Genomic DNA, 6,209 nt, shown 5'->3' on the forward strand with positions numbered 1-6,209 from the left:
TTTCAAAAAATTGAAGCAGAAGGAAAACTTCCAGACTCTTTCTATGAAGCCAGCATTACCCTGATCCCCAAACCAGGCAAGGACCATACCAAAAAGGAGAATTTCAGACCAATATCACTGATGAATATGGATGCTAAGATTCTCAACAAGATCCTAGCCAACAGGATCCAACAACACATTAAAAAGATTATCCACCATGATCAGGTGGGATTCATCCCTGGGCTACAAGGATGGTTCAACATTCGTAAATCAATCAATGTGATACAACAAATTAATAGGAGAAGAGAGAAGAACCACATGGTCCTCTCAATTGATGCAGAAAAAGCATTTGACAAAATCCAACACCCGTTCCTGATTAAAACGCTTCAAAGTATAGGGATAGAGGGAACATTCCTGAACCTCATCACATCTATCTATGAAAGACCCACAGCAAATATCATCCTCAATGGCAAAAAGCTTGCAGCCTTCCCGTTGAGATCAGGAACAAGACAAGGATGCCCACTTTCACCACTCTTGTTCAACATAGTATTAGAAGTCCTAGCAACAGCAATCAGACAACAGAGAGAAATAAAAGGTATCCAAATTGGTAATGAAGAAGTCAAACTCTCTCTCTTTGCAGATGACATGATTCTTTATATGGAAAACCCAAAAGACTCCACCCCCAAACTACTAGAACTCATAGAGCAATTCAGCAGCGTGGCAGGATACAAAGTCAATGTGCAGAAATCAGTGGCTTTCTTATACACTAACAAGGAAAATACAGAAAGGGAAATTAGAGAATCGATTCCATTTACTATAGCACCAAGAACCATAAGATACCTGGGAATAAACCTAACTAAAGAGGTAAAGGATCTATACTTGAGGAACTATAGAACACTCATGAAAGAAATTGAAGAAGACACAAAAAGATGGAAGACCATTCCATGCTCTTGGATCGGAAGAATAAACATTGTTAAAATGTCTATACTGCCTAGAGCAATCTATACTTTTAATGCCATTCCGATCAAAATTCCACCGGCATTCTTCAAAGAGCTGGAGCAAATAATCCAAAAATTTGTATGGAATCAGAAGAGACCCCGAATCGCTAAGGAAACGTTGAAAAACAAAAATAAAGCTGGCGGCATCACCTTACCTGATTTCAAGCTTTATTACAAAGCTGTGATCACCAAGACAGCATGGTACTGGCATAAAAACAGACACATAGACCAGTGGAACAGAGTAGAGAGCCCTGATATGGACCCTCAACTCTATGGTCAATTAATCTTCGACAAAACAGGAAAAAATATACAGTGGAAAAAAGACAGTCTCTTCAATAAATGGTGCTGGGAAAACTGGACAGCTATATGTAGAAGAATGAAACTCGACCATTCTCTTACACCGTACACAAAGATCAACTCAAAATGGATAAAAGACCTCAACGTGAGACAGGAATCTATCAGAATCTTAGAGGAGAACATAGGCAGTAATCTCTTCGATATCAGCCACAGCAACTTCTTTCAAGATACGTCTCCAAAGGCAAAGGAAACAAAAGCGAAAATAGACTTCTGGGACTTCATCAAAATCAAAAGCTTCTGCACAGCAAAGGAAACAGTCAAAAAAACAAAGAGGCAACCCACGGAATGGGAGAAGATATTTGCAAATGACAGTACAGACAAAAGGTTGATATCCAGGATCTATAATGAACTCCTCAAACTCAACCCACACGAAACAGACAAACACATCAAAAAATGGGCAGAAGATATGAACAGACACTTCTCCAATCAAGAAATACAAATGGCTATCAGACACATGAAAAAATGCTCATCATCATTAGCCCTCAGGGAGATTCAAATTAAAACCACATTGAGATATCACCTTACACCAGTTAGAATGGCCAAAATTAACAAAACAGGAAACAACATGTGTTGGAGAGGATGTGGAGAAAGGGGAACCCTCTTACACTGTTGGTGGGAATGCAAGTTGGTGCAGCCTCTTTGGAGAACAGTGTGGAGATTCCTCAAGAAATTAAAAATAGAGCTTCCCTACGACCCTGCAATTGCACTCCTGGGTATTTACCCCAAAGATACAGATGTCGTGAAAAGAAGGGCCATCTGTACCCCAATGTTTATAGCAGCAATGGCCACAGTCGCCAAACTATGGAAAGAACCAAGATGCCCTTCAACGGATGAATGGATAAGGAAGATGTGGTCCATATACACTATGGAGTATTATGCCTCCATCAGAAAGGACGAATATCCAACTTTTGTAGCAACATGGACGGGACTGGAAGAGATTATGCTGAGTGAAATCAGTCAAGCAGAGAGAGTCAATTATCATATGGTTTCACTCATTTGTGGAGCATAACCAATAGCATGGAGGACAAGGGGCGTTAGAGAGTAGTAGGGAATTTGGGTAAATTGGAAGGGGAGGTGAACCATGAGAGACTATGGACTCTGAAAAACAGTCTGAGGGGTCTGAAGTGGCGGGGGGGTGGGAGGTTGGGGTACCAGGTGGTGGGTATTATAGAGGGCACAGCTTGCATGGAGCACTGGGTGTGGTGAAAAAATAATGAATACTGTTTTTCTGAAAATAAATAAATTGGGAAAAAAAATAAAAATAAAAAAAAAAAACAAGAGAAAAAACAAGTTATGTACAAGGGAAACCCCATGAGGCTCTGAGAAGATTATTCAGCAGATATTCTGCACACAGAAGAGAGAAGCATAGCATATTCAAAGTGCTCAAATGAGAAAAACAAACAAACAAACAAACAAGAACTCCCAATGAAGAATTCTCATTGAAAGAGAGATCAATAGTTTTCCAGTTAAGCAAAAGCTGAAGGAATTCATCTGTCATGCACCCTTAAAAGAAATGTTAAAGGGATTTATCTAAGTTGAAAAGAAATGGCACTAATTACAAACATGAAAAAGTGAAAACCTCACTGGAACAGGTAAATATATACAGGCTTGTTAATATATATATAAATATATATAATATAAATTATATAAATATATAATATATAAAGTAAGTTTATATATACATAAAACTTGTTTTATTGGTCTTTACTATACTTTATACATATTGCATTTTCTACAAATTGAAGTTTTGTGGCAACCCTGAATTAAGCAAGTTTATCTGCACCATTTTTCTAGCAGCATTTGTTCACTTAATGTCTCTGTGTCACATATCAGTAATTATTGCAATATTTCAGATTCTATCCTTATTACTTTTTTATATAGTTTTCTGTAATAAGTAATGTTTGATGTCATTATTGTAATTATTTTGGGATGCCATGAAACTTCCATATCAGACTTAGTTGATAAATGTGTATGTTTTGACTGCTCTACCATTGGCCATTCTTCCATATCTTTTTGTCTCCTTGGGCTTCCATATTCCCTGAGAACAACAATATTAGAACAGGGCTAACTAATAATCCTACAATGGCCCCAAAGTCTTCAAGGAAAGGAAAAGCTCTCTCACTTTAAAATCAAAAGCTAGAAATGATAGCTAAAATGGGGTAAAAGCTAGGTCTCTTCCACTAAACAGACAAATTTTGAATGCAAAAAAATTAAAAAGTTCTTAAAATAAATTCAACATAATACTCCAGTGAACACACAAATGATAACAAAGTCAAATAGCCTTACTGATAATATGGAGAAAGTTTTGGTGGTCTGAATATAAGATCAAACCAGCCAAAAATTCCCTTAAGCCGAATCCTAATCCAGAGCAAGGCCCTAACTCTTTTTAATTCTGTGAAGGTTTAGAGAAGTGAGGAAGCTGCAGATGAAAAATATGAAGAGAGCAGTAACTGGCTTATGAGGTTTTAAAAAAAAGGCCATCTCCATAACATAAAAGTGCAAGGTGAAGCAGCAAGTGCTGATGTGGAAGACACAGCCAAGTTATTCAGATGATCTAGCTAAGATAACTAATAATGGTGGCTACACTAAATAACTGATTTTCACTGCATACCAAGCAACTTTCTATTAAGATGCCATCTAAAAATTTTCTAGCTAGAGAGAAGTCCATGCCTTGCTTGAAAGTTTCAAAGGACCGCTGACTCTCTTGTTAGAAACTAATGCAGCTGGTGAATTTAAGTTGAAGCCAATGCTCATTTACCATTCTGCAAATCCTTTGTCCCTTAAGAATTATGCTAAACCTACTCTGCCTGTGCTCTATAAATGTAATAAGAAAGTCTGAATGATAGTGCATCTGTTTACAACATAGTTATCTGAATACTTTAAGCCCCTAGTTGAGTCACGCTCCCTAGAAAAGAGATTCCTTTCAAGATATTACTGCTTGTGGAGGGTCAGGGATCTTTAGGAGGTTTCTCTAATAATTAAAGACCTGGTGGGTGCCATTTCTCTTTTCCAAACCCTGCACCCTCAGACTTAGATATCCAGAAACCATTATAAACACTAGCCACACAGCTTTCTAACACCATGCACCCCACCCATGAGTTCTCCTAAAATCCACCCCATCCATCCAGCCCCACTTGACACAAGTCTCTCCAAAGTAACTCCAGCCAGTTCTTATCCAGCAAGTGGCCCCTGAAGGGACAAAGGAAAGACACATACCTTGCTAACACCATGTGCCCTGCTTCCACATTCTCCTGCAGGTTTGCTCAAACCAACCTGTCCCACACAGCAAAAGTCCCTCCAAAGGGGCCCCTCATACATTTCATTTTGCAAGCAGTTGCAACAGTAACTAACACCACTCCAAAGTGACTCTTTCCAGGGGAGAGGAGGAAATAACCACACACACAAGCTTGAATGTAGCCCCAGTAGTGGACAGCAGACAGACATCTGATCTGCCAGCTGGCCCAACACACCAAAGAAGTCTCATAGTGTGCAGCACAAGGAAAGAGCTCTGCAGTTTGGGGTTACTATAACACCAACAAATGGATTGGGGGCAGGAATATGGCTGGACTATGAGCCTGACACACACACACACACACATACACACAAAAGCCTATCAGGAGACAATGCAGAAAGACACACTACAGTGTGATACAACCACAGTCCAGCAAGTGGGCTGAGTGCAGCCATCTTCTTTGACTCATCTGTAAGTCCAAGGTGAGTACAGATTGGCCTCTGTTAACAGCACAGGAAATAATCAATGCCAACAACAAACAAAAGGGGCCATTGAAGCAGACTGGGCTGAAGGCAAACATAGCTCAAACACAGCAGTAGGGCACAAAAAGCACACATAGGAGACAGTCCTAAAGTGCTTGGTTCTGGTGAATAGAGAATATTGTACTACAGGGCACTACAGGTATCTTCTTCATGATGTTGTTACATTAAAGAGTGGGGGATATAACTGACTTTCATAATACATGGAAACATAGAGTGTTAGACACTACACTTGATCTTAGCCAAAAGGCCAAGAAGCGATATAGAGTGTTAGACAAAATGAAAAGACAGAAAAATATGTTCCAAATGGAAAAAAGAGCAAAATCATGGCAAAAGAGATTAATGAAACATAGATAAACAATATGCCTGATACAGATCTGAAAGTAATGGTCAAAAGGATATTTACTGGACTTGAGAAAAGAGACGAGAATCTCAGTGAGATTCTGAGACAGAATCTCAACCAAGAGACAGAAAATATAGAGAAGAACCAATCAAAGATGAGGAAATCAATAACATAAATATACACCAGATGGAATAAACAAGAGACAAGAAAAGAGAAAAACAAATCATCATGGCAGAAGACAGAATAATGGAAAGCAACCAAGCTGAACATGAAAAGAGAATAATAAAAAATGAGAAAGTTTTCAGGGAACTCATTGACATCATCAAGCATAATAATATTTTCCTTATACTGATCCCAGAAGGAGAAAACAAGAAAAAGAGAATTTATTTAAATAAATAAGAACTGAAAAATATCACTAATCTGGAAAAGGAAACAGACATCCAGATCAATGAGGTACAGAAATCCTCTAACAAAACAAGTCCAAGAAGGTCCTCACCAGGACACATAATGGTTAAAATGGTAAAATGTAGTGATAAAGAATTGAAAAGCAGTCATAGAAAAGAAAGCTGTTACATACAAGTGAAACACTATAAGTCTATCATTTGATTTTTCAGCAGAAACTTTGCAGGCCAGAAGAGAAGGGCATCATATATTCAAAGTGTTGAATATAGGAAAAAAATATGCAACCAAAATACTCTCTCTAGCAAGGTTATCATTCAGAATAGAAGGAGAAATAAAGAGTTTCCCAGACAAATAAAAGT

At 38.3% G+C, this 6,209-nt stretch overlaps 1 pseudogene; it reads right to left on the bottom strand.

Annotated features, from left to right (window-relative positions):
• Window positions 1–5,274: 5,274 nt before the first annotated feature.
• LOC122897716 lies at window positions 5,275–5,367 on the bottom strand (annotated as a pseudogene).
• Window positions 5,368–6,209: the final 842 nt, after the last annotated feature.

The sequence above is a fragment of the Neovison vison genome, chromosome X (assembly GCF_020171115.1).
Source record: "Neovison vison isolate M4711 chromosome X, ASM_NN_V1, whole genome shotgun sequence".
Lineage (NCBI taxonomy): Eukaryota > Metazoa > Chordata > Mammalia > Carnivora > Mustelidae > Neogale > Neogale vison.